Genomic DNA, 20,452 nt, shown 5'->3' on the forward strand with positions numbered 1-20,452 from the left:
GGTCGAAATAAAAAAATTATACGTATCATTTGATTTCAATTGAAGAGAGCGAAAAAACTTGTCCTTTTTAACCTCATACTGGGCAAAGGAAGAAAATAAATTTAATTACCTTTCGAGGCTAATATCACAACCCCGTCTCAAAAAAAAAAAAAAAAAAAAAAAAAAAAAAAAAAAAAAAAAAAAAAAAAAACACAAACTGAGAGGGTATTCAAGAAGGAAGTTTAAAGTCACTCTCTTAGTTTAAAAGAGCAAGATTTGAATCTAAGAGCATACATGCTCCCTATGTCCCCATTTTTTTGCTCAATTATTTGACTATGCATGCATGACCTCCAAGATACATCTCGATATTAAAACATGAAGAGTTTAATTTTATAGATATAAGCTAAAATATTATTACAAAAAATTGACATTGTATTTAAATTAGACATTAAAATGAATCTAATATAATAAAAAGATATGTTATACCCGCTTGACTGTCTATATTATCACTTATAAATTAGAGAGGATTAATTGTCAAAGTTTTAAAGTTCTGACCATGCCAAAAAATACCATGCATGGGGCAATAATATAGGGACAAAGTGAGTATAATATAAGAAAACGGAAAGAATAGATTTAGTACATGTTTGGGTCCAATTTAGTCCAATTGGGCCTAGGCATTAAATGATCCAATTAAAAGCCCAAGGTCAAGGTTCAACTCTCCAATTGTGCTAAAGTCAAAGGTCAGCCCACAAAGCAAGCCAATTGGGCTAAGGCCCAACCTCTCCATGTATGATGAGGTATAAAAGCCATCAATATTGATACATTTCATATGTTCATTCATATGTTCATTCATTCATATGTTCATTGATATATTCTGATATATTCCATCAAAGCCTCAAGCAACAAACTCTCTTGCATAGTGTCCTCTTCTTACACATTGTACTGACTTTAGCATCGGAGGGGCCTTCCTCGGCAACACCCCCGAGGCTAGTTTACGTGTGTTTACTGTGCAGGAAACCTTCGGCCCAACATAACTTGGACCGAATCCAGCCTTCTCCGTTTCAGTGGACCTTCGGCAAGGTCCCATTGTTTTCACCCGAAACAATTTGGCGCCGTCTGTGGGGAAGACTTTCAAAAATCTTTAAGCCAAATTCCTAACCAAGATCATCTTGCAATTATCTTAGCAGCAATGGCTAAGAACCGCAAGAGCAAAAGCCTCCGTCAAGGAGCGGGCGAAAAGCCTAAAACCCCTACACCATCACCCTCGCCGGACCGGAACTCTCCCAAGGGTGCCGGCTCGGGGGGAGGATCATACAAGGAGGATTCCCTATCTCCAGTAATTCATGACTCTCATTATAGGCCGAGTTACTCTCGGTCTAGCAGGGGTGAGTCCGATCATAGGACACATTCGGTGTCCCAAAGCCAACCATCGGCTGCGCGCCCTCATTCCCACACTCGGCCAAGGACCCCTTTGACGGGGCCCAGCTCGGAAGAGGTGGCAAGAGCGCTGGCAGTACTCATGGAGGCGATGAGGGCACAAAATATGCCACCACCTCGTGATCGAACTCCTCCGCATACCCGGCATCAGCGGAGGAAGTTAGACCATGATGGTGGGAAGCTTCCTTCCTTCCGGGAACTGGAAGAGTGGGAGGAGGATTCCTGGAAAAATGAAAAACAGAGGAAAAAGAACCCTCAATTTTTAAAAGGATCCTCATCCTCAAGACCAGAAGCGCATAAGAGCAGCAGCTCAGCTTCTCGGCCAGAATCTACTCACCGAGAACCTGAGACTGTTCGCAGAAGCGTCCTTGACCGACTCGGCGGCAAGGAACCGAGCGTGCACAGTCGCCTCTCGTTCCCTGCAGCCGAGGCCCAGACTTCCCAGCCAGGGACGAAAACCACTCCTACCTCTCTAAGAGGGCGGAGCGCGGTCCCTTCGGCCAGGAACAAGGGCAAGGCCGTTATGCTACCCGCCAGTTCACCATTCGAGCAATGGATACTGGAAGAGCGCGTACCCACGGTTAAAATACCGTCGCACATCACATATGACGGGACCACGGATCCGAAGGATCACGTGGCCTCGTATGAGACTCATATGCATCTTTGCCCCAGATCCGAGGCGACTTGGTGCAAATATTTCCCAACCACTCTCAAGGGGGTCGCGCAAGCGTGGATCTCCAAGGGAGTAAGGCAAGGCTCCATAACAGGGTGGGATGATCTGTCCTCCAAGTTCAGGAGCAAGTTTTCCACGGCAAACCGCCGAGAGAAGACTACCGCAGAGCTCATGAGTCTGCAACAGGGGGAAACCGAAAGCCTCCGAGACTACCTGACCCGTTTCAGTAACGAGTCATCAAGCGTCTCCCAGCTGGACCAGGGGCTAGCCGTTTTCGCAATGCAGAATGGCCTTCAGCCCGGAAAGTTCCTAGACTTCATGGTCATGCATACCCCGCAGACCTTGGAGGAAGCTCTTAATGCTTCGGATAAGTTCATCCGAGCCGAAGAATGGAACAAAGAGAAAACCCAACCTCAATTCGGGGGAGGGAAACAGAGACAAATACCCTTGTCTGAAGGCCAAGGCCATAAGGCAAAGGGAATGTCAAAGGCCCCGGAGCAATCTTTGGCCATCGACCCAAAGAAGGAAAGATCTGTCTCATACACAGGCAGATACGAGTCCTACACTCCGCTCTCTCTTCCACGCGCCAAAATTTACAGCGTGACGAAGGAGGAGCAGAGTTACCGAAAGCCGAGACCACTCCCAGAGTGGTACCAGCGAAAAAATAAAAATCAGTGGTGCGAGTTCCACGAGTCTTCGGGACACAACACTGAGGAGTGTATCCAACTGAAGGACCAGATAGAGGACATGGTCCGGAAGGGATACTTGAAAAAATACATCGCGGATCACCGCGAGAAAAAAGAATCCGAGAGGTCAGCAAAGGACCCTCGGCAAGACCTCGACTTCCCCCGGAAAAACAGTAAAAAGCCGGAGGGGAAATTCCCTCCGATCAATGTTATCTCGGGAGGAATATACTCTCGGAGGGAGCACAAGCGACACCTTAGAGCTTTGACTCACCAGGTGAACAACGCTGACATTCAATCTCCCCAGTCGCCGGTGCCGAACATGACGTTCACAGCCGCCGACTGCCGGGGGATTACGTTCCCTCACGAGGATCCGTTGGTGATCATCGCCACGGTGGCCAACCACGACGTCAGTAAGGTCCTTGTTGACGGTGGCAGTGGAGCAAACATTCTGTTCCGAAAGGCCTACAATCAAATTAAGCTGAAGCCCAAGCACCTTACGCCGGTACCCTACCCGGTATCCGGGTTCAATGGGGCTTCAACTTATCCAGATGGGAAGGTGACACTTCCTGTCACCATCGGTTGCGATGAGGCAGCCCGGAACGTCATGATTGAATTTTTGGTCATCGACGCTCCTTCAGTGTACAACGTGATTTTGGGGAGACCCATAATTCACGAGATCCAAGGGGTCGTCTCAACTTATCATCAGCTGATGATTTACGTCTCAGACGCCGGCTTCCCCGAAAGGATACAGGGCAACTAAAAGGACGCCCGAAGGTGCAACTACCTCAAGCCATCCAGTAGTCGCCCAGATGACGACAAGGATGAGGAGGAGAAAGAAAAAGAAAGAGAGCCAAGCACAAAAAAGCCAAAAGGCTTAAGTGCTTCGGCCCAAGGATCTGTGCCCAGAGAAAAAGGGCCCGAAAGGGAAAAGGCTAGCTCTTCAGCTGAGCCGCAAGACTCAGAGAGCCAGCCGAAGAACAAAAAGACTGGGACACCTGCTGACATTGGCAGCAGGCCAGATTATGAAGAGTCCAGTCCATCGGCAATGGACATGGACCAACAGACTGAAACAGTTGAGTTGGCCGAAGGAGACGTTGAGAAATGTGTAACAATCGGGATGGACCTTGATCCGAACACCCGTTGTGAACTTATTCAGCTCCTTCGGGACAACAGAGATGTGTTTGCTTTCTCGGCAGCTGATATGCCCGGGATAAGTTCAGACCTCATCTCCCATAAGCTTAATGTTGACCCGACGTGTCGACCAGTTAAGCAAAAGAAGCGGAATTACTCCGCCAATAAGAACCGAGACATCGCAGCCGAGGTCAAAAAATTATTGGAGGCAGGATTCATCGAACCTTGCCAATATCCAGAATGGCTGGCAAATGTGGTGATGGTTCAGAAGCCCAATGGTACCTGGAGGATGTGCGTTGACTTCACGGACCTAAATAAGGCTTGTCCAAAGGATTTCTATCCCTTGCCGAGGATCGATCAGCTAGTCGATTCGACAAGTGGCCATGCCTTGCTTAGTTTCATGGACGCATTCTCGGGGTATCATCAGATCTTTATGCACCCCGACGATCGAGCAAAGACAGCATTCGTCACGAACGCTGGGGTGTACAATTACAAAATGATGCCCTTCGGATTGAAAAATGCGGGGGCAGCCTATCAAAGGCTGGTGGATCAAGTTTTCGCCGATCAAAAAGGCCGAAACATGGAAGTCTATGTTGACGATTCGATCGTCAAAAGCAAAAAACTAGAGGACCATGTAAAGGACCTGGCTGAAACTTTCGCCACCTTGAGAAAGCATCAAATGAAGCTGAATCCGAAGAAGTGTGTCTTCGGCGTGAAGTCAGGGAAATTCCTTGGGTTCATGGTCAGCAAAAGGGGGATTGATGCCAATCCCTCTAAAGTCAAAGCGGCACTCGACCTTCCTGAGCCGAAAACGAAGCGGGATGTTCAGCGGCTCACCGGAAGAATGGCAGCCCTCTCGAGGTTCATTTCCAGAGCTTCGGATAAGGGGTTACCTTTCTTCAAAGCCTTGAAACTTCCGAAAACAAAAGAGCTCGTTTGGGAGGAAGAGCAAAAAGACGCCTTTAAACAGCTTCGGGAGCATCTGGCTGAACTCCCAACGCTGGCTAGCCCAGCTGAAGGAGAAACTTTATACCTATATGTGGTCGTTAGCCCTGCCACCATCAGCGCAGTATTGCTGAAGGAAGAGAGTAAAAGTCAGCAACCGATCTACTTCGTCAGTCATACACTGACGGATGCTGAGACTCGCTATCCACTACTCGAGAAAGTTGTTTTCGCAGTAGTAGTAGCTGCTCGGAAGCTGAGGCCCTATTTTGATTGCCATCAGATAGTGGTCTTAACTGATCAGCCGTTGGAAAAAGTTCTCGGCAAGGTTGAAAAATCTGGTAGGCTAGCCAAGTGGGCTTTTGAGCTCACCGAATTCAGCATCAGCTACCGTCCGAGGGCTGCCATTAAGGCTCAAGCTCTAGCGGATTTCCTGGCCGAATGCTCATACCAAGAAGCGCTAGACAGTGAAAAGAAAGTTTGGACTGTGTTTACGGATGGATCTTCCACCGAAAACGGTTCAGGGGCAGGAGTAGTGATAACTTCTCCCGAAGGCAAATCCTTTGAGTATGCACTAAAGTTTTCTTTTAAGACCTCGAACAATGAAGCCGAGTATGAGGCAGCAATCGCCGGCCTAGAATTGTGCATCTCCCTGGAAGCCGATCATGTCTGCTTAAAAACAGACTCTTAGCTAGTTGCATATCAGATCAGTGGCAGCTACGAGGCCAAAGAGCCCTCCATGATAGCTTATCTTGCCAAAATCAAATCAGTCATTGCAGAGCTGAAAACTTTTGAGGTTCAGCTGATCCCAAGGGGTCAGAATACTCAAGCCGATGCACTCTCCAAACTTGCTAGTTCATCTTTTACCGAGCTGAACAGATCTGTATATGTAGAAGTGCGTCGAGAGAGAAGTGTCGACGAAGCACCTGAAGTGTGCTGCGCTGACCCAGAGTCTAGTTGGATGGACCCCATCCTAGCTTTCAAGCTTTGGGGAGAAACTCCTGAAGATAAAGCTTTGGCCTCCAAGATGAAGAGAACCAGCTCTAGGTTCATTGTCTTCAGGGGGGAACTTCTGAAAAAGTCCTTCTCAGCCCCATTGCTGAAATGCGTGGGACCAACAGATGCAGATTATATCCTACGGGAGATTCACCTCGGCATATGTGGGAACCACATTGGGGGAAGAACCTTAGCCCACAAGGCATTGAGGGCTGGATATTACTGGCCCACCATGATCGCAGATGCTAAGGAGCTGGTTCGGAAATGCGAAAAATGTCAAAAATACGCTCCAGTTATCCATTAGCCAGCAAGGGATCTTCAGCCGATCCTTAATCCACTCCCGTTTGCCCAATGGGGACTAGATATACTGGGACCATTTCCAGAGGCTGTGTACCAGAAAAAATGGCTGATAGTTGGTGTCGACTACTTCAGTAAATGGATCGAGGCCGAAGCAGCCTCGAACATTACAGAGCAAACTGTCAGAAAATTTATCTGGCAGAATATCATCACTCGATTTGGCATCCCGAGTATTTGTCTTCGATCATGGGAGGCAATTCGATAACTTGCCGCTGAAGCGGTATACAGATCAGTTCGGCATCAAACTGGCATATTCAGCGGTATGCCACCCGCAAAGTAACGGACAAGCCGAAGCTGCAAATAAACAGATCCTAAATGCCCTCAAGAAGAGGGTGGAAGATCAAAAGTCCAAGTGGCTGGAGGAGCTCCCTGGAACCCTTTGGTCCCTTCGGACAACTGAAAAAGAGGCAACGGGCTATTCACCTTTTGAACTGGTGTATGGTGCCGAAGCCGTCCTTCCAGTGGAAATTGGCTCTGAGAGCCTACGAGTGCACCACTTCTCGGCTGAGAATGAGCGACTGATGAGGGAATCTCTCGATTTCCTCGACGAAGTAAGAGACTCAGCCCGAGACAGAATGGCCGCTTATAAGCAGAGAATCAGCAAATTTTATAACCGAAGGGTCCATGCAAGGCCTCTCAAAATTGGAGACCTTGTCCTTCGGAATGCTGCTGCAGTTCAGAAAGGCCGAATCCATGGGAAACTCTCAGCTGCATGGGAAGGACCTTATGAAATCTATGATGAGCTTCAGCCAGGGACATACCGACTTCGGCAGTTGGATGGAACTGAGTTGAAAAAACACTGGAATGCTGATGTACTGAAAAAATACCATGTGTAAACCCTTCGGGGCAGAACAATCTTTGTAAGTACATTTTGAATTAATGAAAGGCCTTGGAGCCGCCATTTATATAAATGTTTACAACTTTTTATCCTTTCAAAATTTTCTTTGTTCTATCTACTCTTTAAGGGTTTTTTATTCAGCCTCGTCTGAAACCTTCGCCTTCGGGTAACTGGGTTTCAGATTGCTGACAAAACTCGTCTTTTTAAAGAACACTGGTCTTTCAGCTGAAGTCAAACTTCAGTAAGACTTGTTCTCCAAAGACATGAGTCCATGGACAAGTCTGGGATATTGCCTTAACTGAGCCTTGTATCCCAGAGAGCCATTATCCGAAACATTGCCTTAAGTTGGCCCTGTGTTTCGGGTATCCATTTTTCAAAGATAGACAGAAAATCAAGGATAACAGCAACAGTTGAAAATTTTTAAATCAGCCTCGTCTGAAACCTTCGCCTTCGGGTAACTGGGTTTCAGATTGCTGACAAAACTCGTCTTTTTAAAGAACACTGGTCTTTCAGCTGAAGTCAAACTTCAGTAAGACTTGTTCTCCAAAGACATTAGTCCATGGACAATTCTGGGATATTGCCTTAACTGAGCCTTGTATCCCAGAAAGCCATTATTCGAAACATTGCCTTCAGTTGGCCCTGTGTTTCGGATATGCGTCTTTTTAAAGAACACTGGTCTTTCAGCTGAAGTCAAACTTCAGTAAGACTTGTTCTCCAAAGACATGAGTCCATGGACAATTCTGGGATATTGCCTTAACTGAGCCTTGTATCCCAGAAAGCTAATATCCGAAACATTGCCTTTAGTTGGCCCTGTGTTTCGGATATCCAACTTTCAGATGAAGTCAATCTTCAGTAAGACTTGTATCCCAGAAGCATTGCCTTCAGTTGGCCCTGTGTTTCGGATACCCATTTTGAAGAAATGAAGAAATTGCTTATTCAGCTGAAGTCATACTTCAATTTCTGGGGGGCAAGAAGCACTCTCAGTGCAAGTATGTTCGGCAGAATTGAAGTATGTTCGGCAGAATTGAAGAAACAGAAACAGTAAAGCATTCAAAAACAAAGCAACTGAAGAAAAGAGCATCAGATTAATAATTCATGCTCAGAAATTGAGCTACAAGTTCAATTAAACTGTATCGGCAGCCGCCCACAAGCGGAAAATAACAGCTGCCGAAATACGTACATAAGCAAAAAAATAAACTGTTGTACGACAAGGCAAGCTGAAGCAAAAAACAAGGCAAAAAATTCAGAAAGCGGCAAGTCTAAAGTTAGGCGCATGATGAACCGCAAGATTCTGAAGACGACTGCCCGAGTTCCTATGCTTCAGCCTGAGGATCAGACTGATCAGCGTTGAGCCCCATGGTGGCCTCAGCCCCAGCAGCAGAAGAAGCGGGCTTTGCACTCTGCCGAGCCTCCCTTTCCCTCTGTTCAGCTTCCAACTCCATTCTCTCAGCTTCCTCTTCGGCTTCCTCAGCCTTAAGAATTTCAGCTTCGACTGGAGTTGCATACTTCATATGAGGGTCTTTGGGATTCTGGACCCATTCAGCACATTTAGACCAGTCCAGCTTCGGTTCAGCATGAAGGCTGACTCTTCGGCATACTCTGAACCCGTTTCTGAAACCCATCTCATATTCCTCTTGGGTATAGACACGGACTTTGAGTAGAGCCTCAGCATCAGCCAGCTTCTTCTGGGTCTCCTCCAAGTCTTCCTTGGATTTCTTCAGCTCATCAGCGAGCATGGAGGAGGAACCTTTCAGCTCATTCAGCTCCTGCTGAACTTGGGAAGCCTTTGTCTGAGCCTGGGCCACTTCAACTTTTTTGGTCATCAGTTGATCCTCAGCCTCATGGAGTTTAGCTCTCTGAGCTTCGGCAGCAGCAGCAGCCTCTGAGAGTTGGACATCTTTGGCCTGGAGCAGCTCTTCAGCAGCCATTCGGCTGGCTTCAAGAGCTTCTAGACGTTGCTGCACTTCAGCTTGTGCAGCAGCTCCTTCCTGAATACGGCTCTCAACAGCAGCCTTGAATTTGGAGACGTCCACTCCCATATGCTCCTGGAGGAATTTTTCCCCTTCCATCAGTGGGGGAAAAACTTCCTTCTCCATAGCGTCGCAGAAGGTTTTGAGGGCTTCAGCAGCTCTTTTCTCGTACTCCTCACCCTTCTGCTGCTGCTTGCTTCAGCTTAGCAAGCTTTAATTCCTCTTCAGCTACCTTCTTGTCGTGCACAGCAGCGTCTACCCTATCTTGTAGGGTATCTATCAGCTCTACAGTGAGAGTCTGATTGTGCACGAACTGAAAACAGGAAGACAAAAAATATATATATATATATATATATATTTATAATAATAAAAATAGAGCTGAATTTCAGAGGAAATGAAGACAAGGAAAATTACCTGCATCATCAGCAGTTGGTTAGACCTGGCTGGGTCAGGAACTGATCTGCTGGATTCGCCCATCCCAGCAGTGGCCTTCAGCGACCAGATCCTTGCCCTATCTACTTCGGACATGCCAGCAAAATCGCCGAAGTAGGCTGCAGCTCCTTCTCGGTTCTGACCCCATATGAGGTCCCAGATGTGGTCTGGGATTGGAATTCGGGGGGCCAAGAAACCCATTTCTCCAGATTGCAGAGTCTGGAAGGAAGGGAAGGATGACGATGGAGCTTGATTAGCTTTGGATGGCTCAGCATCATCCTTCTCAGAGGAGTCAGTTACTATGACCTCCTCTTCTTCAGGGGTGAGGACGAAAGCCTCAACCTCTCTTGCGATGTCTGCCGTGAAGCCCTCAGCACTGGACATCACGACATCCTTGTTTTCGTGCTCAGCAGCACTCTCCTTAATTTCTTCTTGGACCCCTCCCTTAGATTCGGGAGTTCTCTGATCCACCTCCATCTCAGGAGGTGGCGGAGGGGTCTTTTGAGGTGATTGGGGTGGTGGCCGGGGAACCCTCGGCGATCCATTGCCTTCCTCGGGTTCCCTTTTGCAACGCCGATGGTCATCGGCCTCCGCTGAAAGTCATGAGGGCCGATGATGGCCATCCTTGGGCGCCTTTTCTGAAGGGGCTGCTCGTCCATATCTGAGTCTGAAGACTCTCCTTGTATTTGGTCTTCGGGACGAACAGGAGCTTTCCCTTCTCTATGTCTGTTACTCTCTTCAGACTGTAACAGACAGGGGGGAGGAAGAATGTGAGTAAAAAAAAAAGAAAAAAGAAAGACAAAGTTAAGTCTGAAAGCTCACCGAGGTCTTCAGCAAAGCCTCATCTTCTTCAGCTGCTCTAGCTGCAGCTTCTGCTTCAGCAGCTCTGGAGGACCCTTCTCCTCCTTCGCAAGCTTCGAGAACCCGTGCAACCTCTTCGGCTGTACGGGCAGCTTCAGCTTCTTCGTCCAGCAGCTGAAACCAGGGGTCCCTCTTCTTCCACCAAGGCTTCTGCCTCTGATACAGAGCAACAGCCTCAATTTGGAAGTCGGAAGAGTCTAGATGAACTTCCCTATGCCTCGGCTCAGTGATAGACGGGGCCCGTTCAGTTACAACTCGTTCTCGGTTGACACCAAGACGAGCGTAGTTAATGCCAACGTTGGTCTCGTCCCGCTCTGAAAAAGGAAAGGGGAAAGGTTAGTTCAGATAGGTTGGCACAGCATAAAAAAGCGAAGCGAGAGAAGAAAAAGAGATAATTAAAAAGCCTCGGCCCCAGCCGAAGAAGCTTACCATCCTTAAACTTTCGGCTGAGGCCAACAGCTGCTAGCATGTTCTCTTGGAAAACGTAATGCGTATCGGGGAGCCAAGTCTCCGGGATATGCTGCATTCGGCCACTGCCCCCCCGGTTCGGCAGCTTGCCGAAGATATGTTGCTGATCAAGGTTCGGATCCGCCCCGTTATCTGCGGGGGGACCTAGACTTCCCATTTCGGGATCAGGCTCAGCGAGGTACCGGGGAGCGCTGAAGACGCAAGGGTGGCCCGGATCTGTGGGTGCCCTAACCCAAATCCATTAACCTCTCCAGTCCTTGTCTGAAGAGTCGTTTGGCCACATGGTTAGGTATTGGGGCCGGGACTCAATCCGGTACCACCCAGAACCATGGCTTCCGTGCCCACTTTGAATATTTGGCACTAGCCGATGGAGCTTTTTGAAGCAGTGCAGGTTCGGCACATACTTGAAGAACTTGCAGACCCATAAGTATGTCATCACCCTTCGGATGCTGGTGGGAGTTAACTGACATAGAGAGATGTTGTAATGGATCAGCAAGTCTCGGACGAATACGTCCAAAGGGAACCTCAGCCCGTACTGAAGCTGTCTTGTGTACACCCCCACATACCCGGGGGTGGACGATGGATTCTATCGGATGCCGAGGGCATTCGGCACCAATACCCATCAGCTTCAAAAATGCCGTAATGAACCTCAATTTGCTCGGCAAATCGATATTGATCGGCATTCTCCACCCACCATGGGTAGGGGCGGTTCTTTATCATGGCCGAAGCAACTTCGGCATTCTCCCATTCTGAAAACCCGGGGAGGATATCCCAAAGGACAGCGGGAACTTCATCATCCCGTCCAGAAGCGCTCGGCTCCTCCGTTCTCTGAGGAGGAGCCGAGGAAAGGGGAGTCGCCCTAATCCCTTCAGCAGGGTCAGACTCTGGCCTTTGTCCATTCCAGGTCCCAATCCTGTTCCTAGGATCGGGAATCGGCCTTGCTCTTCTTGGAGCACGGGCTCTACCTCTAACTCCTCTTGCCATTGATTATTTCGAAGAAAAAAGTCGAAAGAAAAGGGGAAGGAGTTCGAATTCGAAGAAAAATAAACTGAAATCAAAGGAATTTACCTTAATCTGAAGCGAAAGTTGCCGATTTACGAGTTCGTAGTGGCAAGTCTCAGTTTCTAAGCTTAATGCTCGGGGAATTTGCGAAGTTTTGATGCGGGTTCTTGGTTTCTCTCTCGTGAATTCTGGGTTTGTGTTGGTGAATAAGTGAGGAGAGATGACGCGCCTCTGTTTATATCTCCAGGAATGGGATACGAGGAGTCTGCGTTTTAATTTCTCTTAAATACTCCACTAAGTAACCGTTAAACACATGATCTTGTGATTAAACTGCCCATTATCCGTCCAACTTCCACAATCATCCGCCTTAACCGTTGTTATCTCATTAATTACGGTTTAAATTCAAATTTTTGGATTAATTAAATCATTTACTTCCCTCCTTTTCTGAATTAAATCAAACCCGACCCGTCATCCTTCCAAATCGGGTCTGGGGGGCAAGTTGTTTGGGTCCAATTTAGTCCAATTGGGCCTAGGCATTAAATGATCCAATTAAAAGCCCAAGGTCAAGGTTCAACTCTCCAATTGTGCTAAAGTCAAAGGTCAGCCCACAAAGCAAGCCAATTGGGCTAAGGCCCAACCTCTCCATGTATGATGAGGTATAAAAGCCATCAATATTGATACATTTCATATGTTCATTCATATGTTCATTCATTCATATGTTCATTGATATATTCTGATATATTCCATCAAAGCCTCAAGCAACAAACTCTCTTGCATAGTGTCCTCTTCTTACACATTGTACTGACTTTAGCATCGGAGGGGCCTTCCTCGGCAACACCCCCGAGGCTAGTTTACGTGTGTTTACTGTGCAGGAAACCTTCGGCCCAACATAACTTGGACCGAATCCAGCCTTCTCCGTTTCAGCGGACCTTCGGCAAGGTCCCATTGTTTTCACCCGAAACAGTACATAATTTTCTATTATCCTTTTGTGTGACACAATGGAACTTGATAATAATCCATATATTAATTACGTACCTTAACTCTTGATAGGGATGGTCGGATAGGGATTACTGAATTACTGTTGCTGAAAGAATGGATCAATGAAACCTTAATTATAATAGGATAGATGGAGAAAGTTGATCTTCTTCAACCTAAAGTTTGTATGATGTACTTTGTTCAGTGATCCGTTAAATAAACATCATTATGATGCAAAATTAAATTAAAGGAACAACTCAACTGATTCAATGATGTTTTTTCACTTTCTCATTGTAACTTTAATTTGTAAGCTTTACAGTCCTCAATATCTTCTTAATGAAACTAGTTTGCAAAACCGAATATATATGGCGATCATTATATTAGTTTAATTTTAGCATTTCTTATCCTAAGTAGTGCATAGAATATTGGACTTATTCGAATTTTGACTTAGGGCCAGTTTTTATTGACTGAACTGAACTTATTAGAATTAAACTAAACTGAACTAAACTTATCATAGCAGAACTGAACTAAACTGAACTAATTAGAGCTGAACTGAACTGAAATGAATATTTTATAAGAGAAGGAAATTATGAGCTGAACTAAACTGAAATGAATACTTGTATTTTATAAGAGAAGGAAATTAGGAGCTGAACTAAACTGAACTTATCAAAGCTGAACTGGACTTATTAGAGCTGAACTAAACTGAAAATAATCGTATCAGAACAGGCCTCTGGTATATTATAAGTAACTTTAAGTTTTGGTTTGGGTTTGGGTTTGGGTTAAATTGAGTCTTCCTTAAGTGAGGAGGCTTTTGGTCATTTTAGGTCAGATTATGATCATATTAACAAGGTAAAAAGATTTTCAATTCGATCAGTTACATATATATGCATCAGATCAAGTTCTATCGATCTATAGAATTTGCATAAAAATTAGATCAATAATTTTAAGTTGGGTTCATTTAGGTTGGGTCATCATCTTTAGTTCACATCATTTTGTTTCGGATATCGTTTGGATTTTGGTTAAATTGATTTCATTTATAGCTCAATTTTAAATACGCCGTATGATTTTATTTAGATTGTCATTCATACAGAGTGATCGATTCAGGTAGTACTATACTTCTATAAACTAACAAGCTTAAATGTACAACACACTCCCTCAAGATTGTGCTATAAAAACTATTTGATCAAAAAGTCACAAATCATTAATACACTACAACCACCAAACGAAAGGATAACGTACGTTACTAGCTTAAAACGTACTAATTGTAAGGAAAAAGTGGAATAATCATGCGTATTTTCCCAAGTTAGTAAGATAAACGACAGGTACATTTTACGATTAGATATATAATGGATTCCAACTTCCAAGCCAAATTAATAAAGAGTTGGTCGAATATTTTAGGGCTATCTTAAACAAGATCATGTGAATCATGAAATTATGGGGCAAGCAAGTGATTTTAACTTTCGTGCTAAAAAGTATTTTCACTACGGTATCACGGGGAATAGTGTGGTGATTGTAACTGCTTAGCTAAACCTAACTCCAATATATCAATTGGGTAAGCATCCAAGAGAAACATACACTACTTCAAGTGGTGATTTTATTTGCCATTATATTGATTTTATTTCAAATTGTGACTATGTCACTCCCTTGATTCACAACTATTTTACGTCGAAATTATAAATACAAATAAATTTAATGCCTTTTTTTTAATTATGAAAAGTCCGAAGCTAGTACTATTTATAATTTAATCGAAAGTTATGAGTGTAAATAATATTGTTGATTGAGTGCTACTTCGTACATGCTATTATAATTACTGAACCTGTGTTACCGTTCCTTTAGCCGGATCATGAGAATGCATGCGGTATCAATTGTAATGTAAGATGTTATACAAAATTATCCATGAAATATTTGTATACTAGTATGTATAGAAATATTTTCTCCATATTTTAAAGAAAGTCAAATTCTACATAGAGTTCAAGAGGTGAAACCAATTCTATGCTCTTTAGTAAAGGAGTATGGGTGAATGACACTTCGATTACATCGTTGTTATGATGTTCTTGGTCTTGTAAGTAATTTGACAGGATCAATTGTTGTTTATAATCTCTACTGATTATATATATAGAAGAATTCCTACATTTATTGTTATGATGTTCTTCATTCTGATGGCTTCAGAGCATGTTCACTTCAGCTTAATTTTAGTTTAGTTCAGTCCAGCTCCAATCAATTCAGTTCAGTTTCTAATTTCCTTCTCTCATTAAATATTCATTTCAGTTCAGTTCACTTCAGTTTAGTTCAACTCAGTTTAGTGAGTCCATTCCTTAATAAATCCATCCAAAATTGGAAATTAATACGTACAACCAGAGTACTTATTATCAAAAATTAAAAAAGTTTAGAAGAAAATTAAAACAATCGCCCTTTTAAGAATATGGACCCTCGTTGGTATGCATCCAATGATCGATCCAAATAATGAATCTTAAAGTAGGAGTATGAACTTTGAAGTAGGCTAAAAATTACTCAAAAACGTCTCATATGAATTTCTGCACCCATGTGGTACATATTAATAGTCCCACATTCTCACATGTTTGAAGGTGGAAAATGATTTACATTCATCGGATATTCTTTCTATTTTTGTATTTTTTTAAAAAAATAAATCTAAAATGATTGAATCAAACTAACATTGCTCGTCAACCATTGTAATTGTGATCTATGATAAAATCTGATTACCACCATAAGTTAGACTTTTAGAGTTTGATTATATCCCCGCCCCCCCATAAGTTAGATTTAATTATAAATCATTTGTAATTGACAAGATTAAGACTGCTCAATTCAATTAATTAAGCTTATATTTCCCAAATTAGTATTAGATGAGATAAAGATTAATATTGTTTACTTATCACTATCTTTAATTTCATAATTTTAAAATATGAAAAATTTCACTTCAATATAATTACTTCTTCATTAGTACCAACCGTTTTGTTGGTATATGATTTGATCGAATTCTTTGTTACTTGTAATACATATTAAGTATAATATCATCTAGGCACAATAAAACGCTAACAAACATTATTAATTAGAGGCATCAATAACTCAAGCTAGAGTTATAGAATTTCTCTAGCTTAAAATTCGATAATGGACCAACCATTTCAATGAACTATCAGGTCATGTTAACTATAAATTAAATACTTCTGATACATGCATAGTCAATAACTAATACTTAAATGATTAATGTTGAATGGATAGTATAAAAATTGACAAACTTGAAATAATTTGAATGAACAAAACTGCATCAAAAAAAACTTATACATCCTCGATTGATTGAACTCAAAACCCAAACCAAACAAACAAGTAAAAAAGTAGTACAATCAAGTAATTGAATCATCTAACACCAACAATTAGTTAAATACAATCAAATAGTAAGAGTTGTTTGTTAAACCATCATTGTATTAGTTCCTTATAAACAACAACAAGGTCATATAATAATAACATGATAAAGGAAATTAAAAAAAAAAAAACATAAGTAGAAAAACTATATATACATGTTACAAAGTATGTAAATTGTAAATAATGTAATAATGTGAGAGGTTGTCAAATTGTGAGATATATTCAACTTTAAAATTCTTTGCCCTTCTGCTCACTCTAAACCCCACACCCAACAACATCACTCTCCAGCTGACTTCTAAGATAGAGTGGAAAGAAGGCCACCCTTCATTTTTTTTTCCCTTCATATTCTCTTCAACTATAAGCCTCCCTTTAATTTTGATTAGATTAGTAATTAGTATTATTGTTGTTACTTAAAATCGATAAGACTTCTTAACTCACCTAATCCTTTCCATAATGTCATCATTAGTGTATTCTCACTACTCAATTTAATCTTCTTTTAATTTTGATTGTCCACAAATGTAATTCTTTAATTTTGTCATACCACATATCATACAATCAATAAGTAAAATAATAATAATAATAAAAAAAAAGGATAACAATAAATAATAAAAAATTATATAAAGTATATATGGATTACTCTAGTTTTTATATGATCCATGAAAAACTTGTACTCCGTACAAGCTAACACCTCGTTCGGTTTGATGCAAAATATTTTTATTGCAAAATTAGATTTCGTGGATACTTCTTCCGTGTTTTTTTAAGTGTTACACTTTGATCGGTGCATAGTGTTAGGCAATTTAATTGAATTAAGTAAAATAAGAGGTAAGTGGGGTAGTTGGAGTTAGGGCTGGCAAAAACTGACTCGGCTCGAAAACCCGACCCAAACCCGACACGAAAAAAGCGGGTTAGGGTTGAGATTTTTGACCCGAAAACTTAAATGGGTTGACACGAACCCGAACCCGAAATTAAATGGGTTAGGTTAAGGTTGAAAATCTCAACCCGAAAATGACCCACTTAACCCGAAATAAATTTCAGGTTAAAATCAGGTCAGGTCAACCCGAACCCGACCTGAAAACCCGAAATATTTTAAGTAAAAAAAAAATCGTAAAAAAGCTTTAAAATGTAAATAAGCTTGGAGTATTAAAAAATTGAAAAAGAAAGATAGTGGGGTTAATAGTTTATTGAAAAGTAATGAATGTGAGAGGAGAGATATATATATAATAAAAAAAAGTAGTAGCGGGTTTGAGCGCGTGGGACCATGAGAGGAGAGATATATAATATTTAAATGTAGCTTTTTGCCAAAAAAGGAAGTGTAACACTTATTAAGATACGGTCAGATTTGATAAGTGTAACACTTAAAAAACACATGGAGGGAGTAACATATTTTCAAGAGCAAACCATACTTCCAAATCAAATTTCTTTTATTTGATTCCTTATACAGAAAGTTATAGAAAAATTAAAAATAGAAGTAAAAAAATGAGGATGGATGAGAGAAAAGTAAAAAGGAGATAAGAGCTTGTTTGGTAAATGACTTTTCATTGACTTTTTTTATTGGCTTTTGGCTTTTTCATTTGGTTAAACATCCAAAATTTGTGTTTGGTAAATGGTTTTTTCAGTCAGCTGAAAAAGCTAGCTTTTAAGCCAAAATGAAAAAGCTTTTTGGCTACCTAAGTTACTAATGGCATCTAAACAATCAATTTTATCAAACATGTTTTTAGACTAATAAAAAGTCAAACAGCTAACAAAAAAGTCAATACAAACAGTTAGTCAAACCAGTCAATCAAACCAACCGACAGCCAATAGCCAGCAGCCAATTGCCAAACAAGGCCAAGGAGGGAGGAAAATATGGTTTAATACTTGTTCATTTGTATATTGAATTATGTTCATTTCTAACAATATGTCAAATTCGTATCTATTAACTATTACTAAAACAGAAAATGATGACATCATCACTGCCCATGTGTCATTATCTTAATAAAAAATTTCTCGCCTAAATGCAATGATTATGTCATTTATTTATTTATTTTGTGTGTGTGTGTGTAGTACAGTGTTATCTTATTTAACATTTTTGAAATTTAAATATTAGAAGCTTCTATCTTACAACTAAAACCTAACAATTTATCGTAGAAAATTGAAACGATTTTAACTAACACGCTAATAAATAATCTCCTATATTGAACTATGAAATAGACAATGTCGAATAATAACTATATCATAGTTTTGATGAAAATAAAAGATTTTAAATTACAAAATGTACGTAATTTTTATTTATGTTAATGTACAATAGCAATTTATTATTATTATTATTATTATTATTATTATTATTTTTTAGGGAAACAGAGCATGTATATTAATTAAGTAATATCCAAATCCGCCAAAGTGATAATACTTTGGGAAAGGAATCCAAACGTACATATTCCGAGTTCACACCCGTATCCCATCTTGCAACAAGATGAGCCACAGTATTATATGCCCTTTTCACATGAGAGAATAGACAAACATCAAACCATTTTCTAGCAAGACTAATATCCTCATAAATGACAATAGCAATTTATTATTAAAATGTACAAATTAAAAATATGTTTTATATAAACCGTACATTGCACGGTATCTAATTTTGTTTATAAATATTTTATTTGATTATTCAGGTTTTTTTTTTAGGTTTATTTTTAATAGTGTGTTTCAATTGTAACTAACATTTTCTTTAAAAATTGATCTTTTAGAGGATAATGAAATAACAAAAGTGAAAGATGATGATGTATATATTGAGAAAAAAATTATATATATATCAAGAAAAGCATACGAACATTATAATAGTAGATGGGGTACAAGGCTACAAGCATTATGAGGATGATTCCACATACCTTTTATTTATCCCAAATGTTCTACCTTAAAAGGCGATGTTTATTTTGTAAGATACATGCATGACATGGACATTTTTTAAGTTTAAGATTTCACATGTACAAGGCTACAAGCATTATGAGTGAAGGTTGATATGTCAAAAGCATATGACAGGGTAGATTGGACTTTTCTTCTTAAGGTTTTAAAGGCCTATGGGTTTTCTAATCACTGGATTAGAATGATTTCGCAGTGCATTTCGACAGTGAGTTTCAAGGTTGTCATCAACAGGAAAACCACAGAACATTTCTCTCCTAATTGTGGTCTTCGGCAAGGGGATCCTCTATCCCCTTATCTGTTTATTTTCTGTATGGATATCCTATCAAGGATGCTGACTTTAGCAGAGGATATCAGTCAAATCAAGGGGTTGAAAGTGTCAAGAAGGTCCCCTTTGATTTCACATCTTTTCTTTGCGGATGATGCCATGCTTTTCTTTAAAGCAACGGAAGAATCTTGTGGTTGCATCAGAGACATTCTGCACAGGTTTGATAGTGCTTCAGGTCAACAACTAAATCTTCAAAAATCCTATGTCAAATTTTCTCCATGTATTGATACCAGTACTCGGGCTTCCCTAAAAAGAATTTTGTGCATGGCCGAGACTGACAACATGGGGATTCATCTAGGGGCTCCAATGGATATTCAAGGAAAAAAGAGCTCCTCTTTTCAATTTCTAGTTGACAAGGTTTCTGACAAGGTCATCTCTTGGGCCTCCTTGCGCATCTCTCAATCAGCCAAACTTATCTTAATCAACACAGTACTGGTCAACATTTCGGCGCATGTTATGAAATGTCTGAAGCTTCCTCAAGCTGTGGTAAACAAAATTGATTCCCTCATTACCCGGTTTTGGTGGTCTAATATTGGGAATAAGGGTATGCATTGGGTAAATAGATCGACTATTCAGCTACCCAAGGGTATGGGAGGGCTAGGTATTAAAGGTATGTCAACTCTTAATGATGCCCTTCTTTTCAAACAGGCAACAAGAATGCACTTGAACCCACAGCTCTTGCTATCAAGGGTACGTGGAGGATTCCAACCGTGTGGAATATGTAATTTCTCTAAGCCCTATGAGAGAATAGGATGTCCGTCGATGGGAAGGTCAAGTCTGCAAAGAGTGACCAGTTCTTTTAAAGAAGGGTTTGCTTGGAAAGTGGGAAATGGGGAAAGTATTAAGGCAATCATGACACCTTGGGTCAATGGAAAGATTCCAGTGGCAAACTCGAGTCAAACACTAGGGGTTTCGTTATGTTGGAAGGTTAGTGATTTTATTGACAAAGAGTCGGCTACGTGGAAGGTGGGAAAGGTTAAGGAATGCTTTGATTGGGATAGTGCGAAGTTAATTCTAGCAATGGAGCTTCCAGTTCTAAGGAAGATGATTTCCTCTATTGGAAATACCACCCGTCAGGTAGGTTCACTGTTAAGACAGGATACT

This window comes from Chenopodium quinoa, unplaced genomic scaffold (assembly GCF_001683475.1).
Source record: "Chenopodium quinoa cultivar QQ74 unplaced genomic scaffold, ASM168347v1, whole genome shotgun sequence".
NCBI classification, from domain to species: Eukaryota; Viridiplantae; Streptophyta; class Magnoliopsida; order Caryophyllales; family Amaranthaceae; genus Chenopodium; species Chenopodium quinoa.